This window comes from Panthera tigris, chromosome B2 (genome assembly GCF_018350195.1).
Source record: "Panthera tigris isolate Pti1 chromosome B2, P.tigris_Pti1_mat1.1, whole genome shotgun sequence".
Lineage (NCBI taxonomy): Eukaryota > Metazoa > Chordata > Mammalia > Carnivora > Felidae > Panthera > Panthera tigris.
Window position 1 is genome coordinate 111,100,907 of NC_056664.1, and position 12,464 is coordinate 111,113,370.

The 12,464-nt window shown below is 35.2% G+C and overlaps 1 protein-coding gene and 1 pseudogene across 3 annotated transcripts in view; one reads left to right on the forward strand and one right to left on the reverse strand.

The window, feature by feature from the left end:
- Positions 1–845, reverse strand: part of LOC122238731 — a 75,178-nt pseudogene extending 74,333 nt beyond the window's left edge.
- Positions 1–12,464, forward strand: part of NKAIN2 (sodium/potassium transporting ATPase interacting 2) — a 986,091-nt gene that overhangs the window by 392,795 nt on the left and 580,832 nt on the right. The window lies entirely within an intron of this gene.

A 12,464-nucleotide genomic window follows, 5' to 3' on the forward strand; every position in this document is an offset into this window, starting at 1 on the left:
GACAGTGCATTGTTAGCAAACATGGATGTATGCACATCTGTAATGTGTGCCCTAGTCTGCCAATAGAACTGAATAATTGAAAATGAAATATCACAATATTTTGTACATTATGTCAAGATAATTACTCTCGTAATTAAAACTTAGGAAGAATTGGAAGGGTAACACTTTACTGCTGGGGGCATACATGGAGATAGGATATTATTTCTCACATCTTTTCAAGCATGGGCAACAAAGATGGGAAAATTAAACAACAACAAAAAAATCATCAAATGGTAGCTACCTCATCAGCCTATGTTCTTAGGTGATTTTTTCCACCAAAATGTTCTCGATTTGGAACTAAAAGTATATTGCCTTATTCTTTATGGAAGTGAGAGAATTACTTTAAACAAAATAACATTTATTTTCTGCATAACAATTTTCCTTTAGTGCTTTTTTGGGAAACAAACTTACATTAACATTTGAGCTTTTAAAAGCATATTTTGTGTTTGGTTGTATTTTATCAACAAGTGTGGTTAGATGTAGTTTTCATACTACCCATAAAAAATATTCAAGGCTATTTTTACTTGTGGGCAAAGTGGCAGCAGTATAGCTAGAGAAACACTGAAATATGCTTCTCCATAAAAATGCATTTCTGAAAAATATGACCTTTTAACTTGTTGGGTCATTATTTTGACTTAAGGGGCTCTAGAATGTCCCTGAAAAAATAAGAATGTGTTATTTCCTAGTATTACACATTAATCCTGTAAGCCAATAGCACTCACCAATATCTTACTTCATTCTATAAGACCCACTTGAGATATCAGCTCCTCTGTGAAGTTTCCCTTCTTCCCAAGACCAGCTTTGTTACATTCTCTGCGTTCCCACAGCAACTGGCTTAGAGTTCTGAGAGGCAAGGTACCAGGTCCGATTCTCTTTTGTATGTGCTGAGCCTAAAAAAGAGACCAACACATTAAGTATTAACAATGTTGTTGAATGAGTAACAGAACACACATCCATTAACCTTTTAAACTGTCATTCTGACCTAGAGTAAATCCTTGAGGGAGTTACATTTAAGAGAAGCTTTGGGTGAAAGTTCTTTCCCTGAGGGGATAAATGTCCAGACTTGGAATTTGACAGGTCTCGATTGGGATCCCGATTCTATCATTTATTGGCTGTGGAAACGTTAAGTCATTTAACACCTCCGAATCTCAGTTTTATTAATCTAATGAATGGCACCAAAAATGGTCCCTTGCAGAATTCTTGGAGAGTTGGACACCTTTTTCCTAAAATGCCTGACCATGCCTTGTTGCACACGATAAGTGCTCAAAAAGTGATAGCTCTTCTTAACGAGGGAAAAATATTTCCAGACCTAGCAAGAATCATAAGAGCTTCGGGAAAAATTTATGAGGTAGTTACATATAGTGTTCTTGTGGGATTTATGTCAGTTTACATAGCTGAAGACATGGAAAGAAATAATCGTTGGTAGTGATTTTGGTATCTTCAAGAGGCATAAAGTGATAACATTGTGTGTAATCTCTAATTTAAAACAATATTATTGGCATGTGATATATTTGTTCAAGTTTTAGGTAAGCTCTTCATATAGCTTTTTCATGTGATGTGTCATGTCTTTTTAAATGGAAAAACAATATGAAATTTTAGCTTCACTTGTCTGTTTAACACATTATGAGTTAGTAAAATTGTTCCCCTATAGAATATGAATACTTATATGGTCATTAGAATGGTACAGATTGCTAATCTGGTTTGCTGAGGGATCAAAGGTTTCTGGAGCATTGTAATTCTGACCCCTCCACCCATGGGATTTTCAGTTATATCTAGCGTCTGATTACAGAACAGAGAATAGCTGAAGAGAGGGAAATCGTGCATTATCATTGAGAAAGCCATGTTCAAACTCTTTTTATGCTATTTCATGGGAGTATCAAAGATGCCATTACAGGCCTCAAGGCACACCCTCCCGTAGGTGTGTCCTCTAGGGGCTCTCAGGTAAATATCAAAATATTAATTATGAAAACAGTCTTATTTTCTTATGTATTTTCTTCAGAGAATTTTAAAACAAACCCTGCCCCTTTCTGGACCATTGGATAGATCTAAATAACTCTGCACAAATAGAAAGGACATTAGGGTATAGGGGTGATGTACACTGGTTTAAAAGAATAGCTCAGCTCTGACGATACATCTGGAAATTTCCTATTACAAAGAATATCCCAGTTATACCTGCCAAACAGCAGTGGGACAAGCATTGTCTGAATAAGTCATAGTGAGAATTAGAGGAAATCTGGGCAAATCATAACCACTCACAATGTTATGCATTTTGTTTTAAGTAGAGAAACACCTGGGTGGCTCAGTCAGTTAAGCATCCCACTTTTGCTCAGGTCATGATCTCATGGTTCATGGGTTCAAGCCCTATGTCGGGCACTGTGCTGACAGCTCAGAGCCTGGGGCCTGCTTCAGATTCTGTGTCTCCCTCTCTTTCCGATCCCAGCTCACATTCTGTCTCTCTGTCTGTCTCTCTCTAAAACATAAATAAAAACTTTTAAAAAAATAAAAGGTTTTATGCCCAACATGGGACTTGAACTCATGACCCTGAGATGAAGACCTGAGGTGTGATCAGGTTGGATGCTTACCTGACAGAGCCACCCAGGCACCCCTACATTTTTTTGAAGAACCAGTTTAGTTAGCAGCTTTGAGCATCATGAAAGATGAAATATCCAAAAAGTAATAAATTGAACCCACTTTAAGATGGTAATAAAATAATTTAATAGATGTGCAAAACCGCTAAATGATTTTGAGGAAGGATTACCTCACCTCTGAGTGAATCATAAACTCATAAGCATTCACCAGGAGATCAATGCTACTGGGTGGTGAGCATACCATTGCAACATCTCCGATACAAAGATAAATCCAGTGCAAAACATGTATTTAACTTTTTGGCCTGGCATCTTTATCCCACTGTTCGTATTGCACCTGAACTATGCACTTCAACAGTCTTGTGCCTGATTAAGGAGAAATTGGTTGCTGACTCACACATTATCTATATTTGCCTCAAGACAAATGACAACATAACACTGAAATACGAGGTCCAAAGTAAGAGACATTCTGCATGTTGTAAAAGTTTTACGTAGTAAATCAATGAAATTTAGTAAGGAAAAAATCAGGGAAAAAGACAAAAGTAGCTGCATATTAAGACATATGTTGGAGGGGCGCCTGGGTGGCTCAGTCGGTTAAGCGTCCGACTTGGGCTCAGGTCATGATCTCACGGTTCCTTAGGTTGAGCCCTGCGTCGGGCTCTGTGCTGACAGCTCAGAGCCTGGAGCCTGCTTCAGATTCTGTGTCTCCCTCTCTCTCTGCCCCTCCCTTGCTCATACTCTGTCGCTTTCTGTCTCTCAACAATAAATAAATGTTAAAAAAAAAAAAAGCTTAAAAGACATATTTGGAGTAATTATTTTGCTAGAAAAGGAATTAATTGAACACATAAACAATAGAAGTTGTATCTAGTCTTAGTTTTTCTATATTGATCATTTGCCCTCAACTCAAAGCAAATATATCATTTTATAGTGTAAGTTACTTATAATAGAATTTATAGCATCATTGATACCTTCCAAGGTTATCAGAGACCAAAGCATAGAATAGGTGGGAAAGGTGAGAAAAGGCAAATAAATTATCATTTATTCAGTGAACCCTGTGTGCCAGGAATTGTAAATATCAGCTTATTTAATCTATGCCATATGCCAATTACATGGATATTATTAGGAAACATGAAGGGAAAAAATAAATAACAAAACCAGAAAACAAGGTAAGTTGAATAAATATATCTGGTTATACATTATACTTTTCTATTAAAAGTCAAAGTTTTACATCTTATAGCTGTATGCATTTTACAAAGGTTTACAAACATCTTACAACTGTATGCTATTTACAAGACACATAAAATGACAAGCATGTGTTAAATTAGAATGCTGATATAGGGACACCTGGGTTGCTGAGTCTGTTGAGCATCCAACTCTTTCTTGACTTTGGCTCAGATCATGATCTCACGGTTCCAGGGATCAAGCCCTGTGTTGGGTGCCACTCTGGGTTTGGAGCCTGCTCAAGATTCTCCCTCTCTCTCTCTCTCTCTCTCTCTCTCTCTCTCTGTCCCCCTCTGCCCCTCCTCTCCGCTTCCATTCACATGTACTTTCTCTCTCAAAAAAAAAAAAAAAAACAGGCAAGCACAAACACAAAATGCAAGATGGACATATTAATATCAGATAACCTAGAATTCAAAAAGAGGAACATTAAATGTAACAAAAAGGATAGTTTTGTATTGCTGAAGAAACCATCTACATTGGGAAACCAGCTTTGTTTAAGTAATTATAAATAACTGCCTTGATTAACAAAAACTGCCTTTAATGTCTCATGCCTTTCTTCTTTTAAAGAACAGACTTAATGTTACGTATAGCATGCTTTAGTATACATGTAAAAGCATTCTACAAAGAGCACAAATGTTTGTGCTAGAATGAAATAAGTTACCACTCCCTAACTCTGATTTTCCTGGGGTAAATGGTCATAGACTAGAAACCCTCTGGACACACACACACACATACACATGTACAGGAACATACAGTTCTTTCCCAACTACGATAATGGACAATAGACAATATATTTCCAATTGTGTCTGAGCACCTGCAGCACTCCTCAGTGTCAAGTGTAGCCATTAGGGTGTAGCTTTCTAATGATTGCCCCTCATCCTTAAGCATAAGCCCATGCCCAAGCGGTTAACTGTATGCTGTGTTAGTAGTTTCTTTGTATATTTGTTTTTGTTTTTTATTTTTTTTTAATTTTTTTAACGTTTATTTATCTTTGAGACAGAGAGAGACAGAGCAAGAACAGGGGAGGGTCGGAGAGAGGGAGACACAGAATCTGAAACAGGCTCCAGGCTCTGAACTGTCAGCACAGAGCCCGACGCGGGGCTCGAACCCACGGACCGCTTGATCACGACCTGAGCCGAAGTCGGCCGCCCAACCGACTGAGCCACCCAGGCGCCCCTTGTTTTTTTATTTTTGATACATTCAACTTTGATGCCGCTATGGTAAACAACAGAATATATAAAATATTTAGACTATAAAACAAGCTTGAAAGTAGTTTCTCAGTTAGGAAACAGATGCTTTTATAAAACAGAAACTTTTCCAGATTGGAATACACTAAGTCTCCAGAGTGACAAATTAAGTGCCACACTTAAATTGTTCTTTAATACAAGCTCTTCCTATTGTTGTGTTGTAAGGCTTCCAGTAAACTTAGGAAAAAAAAAAAAAACACTATTGAGTATTATTTTATTTTTAAAAAAATTTTTAATGTTTTTATTTATTTTTGAAGGAGAGAGAGAGAGAGCGTAAGTTGGGGAGGAGCAGAGAGAAAGGGAGATACAGAATCCAAAGCAGGCTCCAGGCTCTGAGCTGTCAGCGCAGAGCTCGACACGGGGCTTGAACTCACAAACCGTGAGATCATGACCTGAGCCAAAATCAGACACTTAACTGACTGAGCCACCCAGGAGCCCCACTGTGTTTTATTTTTAATTTTATTATTAGTAGGCCCTTTTTCCTTGAAGTTGAATCATTATTCACAGTATCAAAAAATATTATTTACATAGATTTATATCCCTTTTTCTCTTCAGTCATAGTGCTACTTGTCACAACTCATATTTTTAAATTTCCGTGCCTTTTTTCTTTAGTTCTTTTTCTAACATGCTATTTTTAACATGATCGTAAAGAAGCTAAGTTTAAATGATGGTAAATAGAAATGATCCACAGAAAGTAAATTATCCCAGTGACTAACAATCCATTAGCCAGTTGGCTTCTGGTCTCAAAAGTAGTAGATTAAATCTCTATGTGATATGTGATCATATTTTCTCTAGGTACAAAACAGGAGATTAACATCTAACATCTCTCTCCATTAAGAAAATTGTGTGAAGTTGGGATTTTTGCTAAATGGATTAGTCTAATATATGTGGTCAGTGAGCCCATTTCCAATTAAGTGAAAGACATAGGATTACACATGTAACCCAGCTCATACCAGTGTCCCCAAAATGTTCTCTGAAAAAATATATTACCAAATATCACTTTAAAATAAAGAACTTTATTGTAAATCTATTAAAGGTTATCTATTAAGGAGTTTTTCAAATCTCTTCTCAATTTTAAGGATACTCAAACTTTGTTTAAGGATTCTAAATTTTGTTCCTTGGAAACTGGTAACTATTTGGGGAATAGATAATGTGTTTCTAAACAATTTCATTCAATTACCCTAGATGCAGTTAGTTATATTCTTCTCTGTGTTGCCACAGAATTTTTATACTTTTATTAGAGCATTTAATACTCTAGTTTCTCTACAGATCGTATAAATCTTTCACCTTTTACTAGAGCATTCATTTCATTGTTCCATTATTTTCTTCTTTTTATGTTTATTTATTTTGAGAGAGAGTGTGCATGCGTGAGCAGGGGAGGGACAGAGAGAGAGAGAGAAAGAGAGAGAATCCCAAGCAGGCTCTGCACTCTCAGTGCATACCACAATGCGGGGCTTGAACACACAAACCATGAGGTCATGACCAGAGCTAAAATCAAGAGTCAGATGCTTAACTGACTGAGCCACTCAGGTGCCTCTTCATTTATCATTTTAAGAGGATTTCGTGGGCAGGGACTCCATTTTATTTAAATTTTCTTTTTCCTGCCTTGTACAGTACTTGGCCCATAACTGAATGCAACAAATATTTTAAGAATGAATGAGTAAATGAATTTAAAAACACTGATTTTTCCTAACTGCATAACTTACCATGTTTATCTCTTTGAAAAACAGTGGTGAAGGACTACTTATCTTACACTAAATAAAAGACACCCTATATTGTTTTGATTTCAGTAAAGTCAAGAAATATTTGTTATCAGGACAATAGAATAAGAACACAATACAGAATATAGTACAATTTGCTTGTTCATTGCGCAATTTCAAATGTAAACAATGAAATATTAAACATAACAATTGTGTTATATACATTAGAATTCCATCTGTTGTTTTCTAAAGGGTGACTCACTCAATGAGCATTAGACTTGCCTTGGATACTTGCTTTGGGTAGTTTACTTAATTTACAGTTAAAATACCAGAAAATTCTTTGTAAAGTTTTTGTCTTGATGGCTGGCTCTTCCTCTGAACCGTGAAGGATACACCATAGAAAATAGGAGCTCAAACTGTAGACTATTATAGACTTAATTCAAATTCTTACTAGACTGCTTTCTGTGTGATCTTGGGTAGCTTAGTTGGCATCTCGGGCTCCATTTCTTGGTCTGTAAAATTTGAATATTAATAATACACACCCCATAGTTGTATGGGTTCAAGTTTTCATGTAGTCCCTGGGCTATATTAAGCATCTAATATAACTCAGCTAGTAGTATCAGATTTGTTGTTAATGAATTAAGCTGTATTAACAAATACCCCAAGTCTTCAATAGACATTTAGATTATCCATATGATGCCCAATGATATGATAAGATCTGAACAATAAAATACAAGTCCCTATTTAGTAAGATACAAAATGAATTACCCATAAGTTAGTCTTCTTTTCATATATTGATATGTTTACTTGTGATTTTTTAGTATTTATAGAAACTTCATAATGACTTAATGGTGTGTGTGTACATTACATACAGATAAAAGGTTTATATCATTCCATTTAATAGACAATTAAATTGCAACAATCGAAGATATATTATACTCTATTTTGTATTTTTATCCTGTATTAAATTTAGTTAAAATATATATTAATTTTGTATTTTTTGTGATTTTCTAAAGCATTATATTTGAATGGAATATTATTTTCCTGCCTGAATAGGGAAAATAATTTAGAATATTATAGAATCATTGTGGTACCTGGAACAATTGAAATATGAGAGACTCATAAATTAATTTCCTTGAGTATGCTCCATCCATCCCCCCAAAAAAATTTACCAATGAAATGACCATATGTTTTTTTCAGGATATAATAACCTCCCTTTGGGGAAATACATTTAAAAACAGCTTTGGGTCACCTGGGTGGCTCAGTTGGGTTGAGTGTCTGACTCTCAATTTTGGCTTAGGTCGTGACCCCAGTGGTGTGGGATGGAGCCCCTATGGCTACAGAACTGAATGTTACAGAAATGAAATACATTTAATCTTCCAAGTCATTAAACTATCTTGTGACAAATTGATATTTTCTTGACCCAATGTAATTCTGTTCTGGAATAATAGAAATTATTATTTTTAAATATTATTATTAAATATTTGCCAGACACTATTACATAGCAGGTTTTACCTTGGGTAAGATAAGGATTTGTTTTAGATTAATTAATTCTTTTAAATTTTTGGTGGCATGTTCTTCCTAGATCTTGGAAATGTCTGGGAGTGCTTTGCCCCCATCACACATTGACTGAGGGCTTCTTTGAGGTTTTAGGGTACACTAGCCTATTGCCATTCACCAACAAATTGTTTAAACTTTTAATTTACATAAAAATTCAGACATGGAATAAGTGAAAAGAGGAGAAAGTTATTAATATTTGAAACTATTATTGATCTTTGGATTTTTCTACAGTGGCAAAATATGTTAATGGAAGATATAAATAGTTAAATAATACCAAGAGTACAGATGTTTCACCATTTCCAAATATCACTTTGATATATTCACTTTTCTTTGCATGATTGGTACTTTTCAAATACAGTTTTTAATCATCCTTAAAACTTCTTGGCATGGTGGACTTTCTTCTATTATGGCATATTTAATGTTACTTTAAGCTGGTTTTGTGGAACATCAGTTAATTCAATGAGAACAGATTATGACCATGTGTTTTTAATAAGATATGGAAAATACACATGGGAATACATTGCTTTTAAAAAGTAAATATGGAATCAAATAACTGTTTAGACCTAGTACAGTTTTCTGGTGACATTTGCAGTAACTTGTCTAAGCCATTCATTGTAACCACTTTCTTATTATCTGTGGTTTTATCTTATGCATATTTTAAAAATTAATTTCCCTAACTATTTTTGTTTAAAAGTAATGTGTGATTGGGGCACATGAGTGGCTCAGTTGGTTAAGTGTCCCACTCTTGATTTCGGTTCAGGTCACGATCTCACAGTTTGTGAGTTTGAGCCCCACATCAGGCTCTGCGCTGACAGGTTGGAGCCTGCTTGAAAATCTCTATCTGTCAGTCTGTCTGTTCTGTGTCTCTCTGCTCCTCTCCTGCTCGGGCTCTCTCTCTTTCTCTCTCTCTCTCTCTCTCTCTCTCAAAATAAATAAATAAACATTAAAAAAATAATGTATGATTCTATCTGAAATTATTTTTAAATTTTCAACCTAAACCTTCAAATAAAAGGGAAAAAATGGATGCTCTTAAAATATAGTAATGGTGTAGGCTTCATAAACAGTCATTATAAACAATATTTGGGATCATTTAGTCAGTCTTGAATCATATCTCCATAATATTAGTTAATAGAGCATTGGAGAGTTTTGCTTTATGGTGTTCTCACCTGGCCGGGGGCGGGGGGGGGGGGGGGGGCGGGGTTCGTCCTCTGGCAGCTTTGGAGAGAACACTGTCACAGGGAGGCCCTGTGCAGATCTATTCGATATCAGTGAAACATGACCAGTATCTGTAACAAACAATTGGTATATGTTCATAGTCATTGTTTACATCTCTACAGCTCTGTCAGAAAATCTTGGTATGTTATTAAAGTTCAGAATTCAAATAGATAGATAGATAGATAGATAGATAGATAGATAGATAGATAGATATAGACATTTCTTAAAAGGTTCTAGTGTGATTGTTGATTCAAATTTTAACAGTTTTTCTGCCAAACTCATGTAATAAGAGGCTTTGGACTGTGAATTATAATTGTCTTTGCTACGTTTAAAGTTATATTTACTTTTCTGGTTAATTATTTTATAGAATATTTATTTAGTTGTTAGACTCAGAATAATGAAACTTAGGCCTTAGCTTTTATTTAGAGTAGTGAAGACTTCAAGAACGGCATTTGTGAATCATTAAAGAAGAGAAAGAGCAAAAACCAGTTTATTAATAGCTCTCCTCTAGGCACATTCATGAAGGAAATTAAACTACTCAAAATTTAATTCACTAGATAACCTTGCATATTTCCATGCCTTTATTCAGCCTCCTTCAAGCAATAATGCCTTCTGCCTGTGGGCCTTGTCTCTGGATATCCAAATTCCTACCCATCTTTTCAAATTCAGATCTTACATCATATCATCCTTAATGAGATGTTTAATGATCTTCCAGCTGTTAATAATCACCTTCTCTGAGTTTCTCATGACACAGTATCTGTATCTCTTATGGCATGTATCACTTTTTACTTTTCATTATGGCAATTTACATACCTCCATCCTTTCTCTCTTTTGGATTTCTTGAGGGCAGATTCTGTGTTTTATAAATTTACTTTGGATACTCAATAAATATCTGTCAAGTAACTGAATAAATGAAAGAATGAGCTATACTAAATTGGTTACAGTATTCTTAGTTAAATATAGCTGTGTACATTTTTATTTTTGTCCTCTCTAACAAAACTCCATTAAAATTAAAGACATGAGAGGGGTGACTGGGTGGCTTGTCGGTTAAGCGTCCGACTTTGGCTCAAGTCATGATCTCATGGTTCGTGAGTTTGAGCCCCATGTAGGGTTCTCTGCTGTGAGCACAAAGCCCACTTCAGATCCCCTGTCCCTCTCTCTCTGCCCCTCCTCTGCTGGTTCTCTCTCTGTCTCTGTCTCAAAAATAAATAAATAAACTTAAAAAAGGTTAAAGACATAATATCCCAACAGTGACACCACACCCACCATAACAAAGAGAATAGATAAGAAAGGAAAGCAGAGTAGAGAGATAAAAACATTTTTGGACATGGAGTTTATAGATATTATAACATACTGACAGAGGGAGAAAGTGTCAGTGTAAGTGCCTATGTTTCTGTTAAACATTGAACAATGCATGTGTATGTATGCTTAGGTCTCTTTATCTGTATAGTTTACAAATAATATATAATGATTAGTAATAACTAATAAATAATAAAATATATAATGCCATTTTTATAAAATCCATTTAGAAATTTTATTTTTACAGAACATTTTTGTTGATTTTTGCAAAATATAATATTTATAGCAAATCTATGGTGCAGATGATGCATTGACCTATTTTCAACATGAATGAGGTAGACATTTATGTTTACATGAATAAGAAGAAAGTTAATCAGTGAATACATACGTTGAAACTTAACTGTTTCAGTATGATTTGATCAACTTCTTTGTTAGAATAGCCAGAAGAATGTTTCCTCAATTTTTTTGACAATATAATGCTATAGAGACACCAGCATTTTAAGCTTAATCTGCATTATTAAAATTTTCTCCATCACATTGTTAAGTCTACACAATTGACAAAACAATACATTAAACCTTGATTTGTACCATTTGCCAATTTCCATGTTATAAATGCTCCTACCATGGCCAATTTCGAGCTATTGATGAGATGTCACTGTGAATTTGGGAAGAGATGTGAAGTAACTCACTATTATATATTATCCTCTACCAACAGATACATAGATATAAATAATAGTAGTAAGATAATTAAGAAGTGATGAGTTTGCAACATTTTGAATATACATATTTCTATTTTTAATATAATATATTTAACAATAATAGTAATAATTACTATTTAATAGTAATAATAGTAATAATTGTTCATTTAGCACTGAATGTGCAGAATTCCTGAAAACTTAACAATTGGATCTCACAAAGGATCAAAACTTGAATACATTTTGATCCCACAGAAAATGGGCCTGAGAGTAGGAAAGTGACAGGTAAGTGGTTTGAAAGTCTTTGCAAAGTTCCTTCCCCCACCCCCTATCCACCAGCCTACAGCAGTCAGGCAATTATCCATCCCCATCCCCTTCCTGCAAGAGCAAGCCTTTTCCTATCTGCAGAGGTTCTAAATAAATCTCTGGAGATTCACTCTTTTTCTTATTCTTTTTTTTTTTTTTTTTTTTGGTAGAGATATTGCACATGGGAGGGGCAGAGAGCGGGGGGCAAAGAGAGAGAAACTCAAGCAGTCTCCATGCTCAGCCAGATGCCAAGGTAGGGCTCCATCTCATGATATTTGATGGTGAGATCTTGACCTGAGCTGAAATCAAAAGTCCAAGGCTCAATCAACTGAGCCACCTAGGCATCCTGGAGCTTCACTCTTAAATATAGTGAGTCAACCAAAAGTGGGCAGGAAAAAAAAAAAAAAAAGCCTTCCATACATGAGACAGAAACAGAAATACAAATCAAACAAACTCTCGGGTCAGAGAAAGAGACTTTGGAAATAAATGTAGGAAATTTTTGCATGACACAAGAAAGAGAGGCTATTGAAAAAATAATCATAGAACAGAAAACATTTTAATAACGAAGGAAACAGGAAAAACATTTTGGAATTCAAT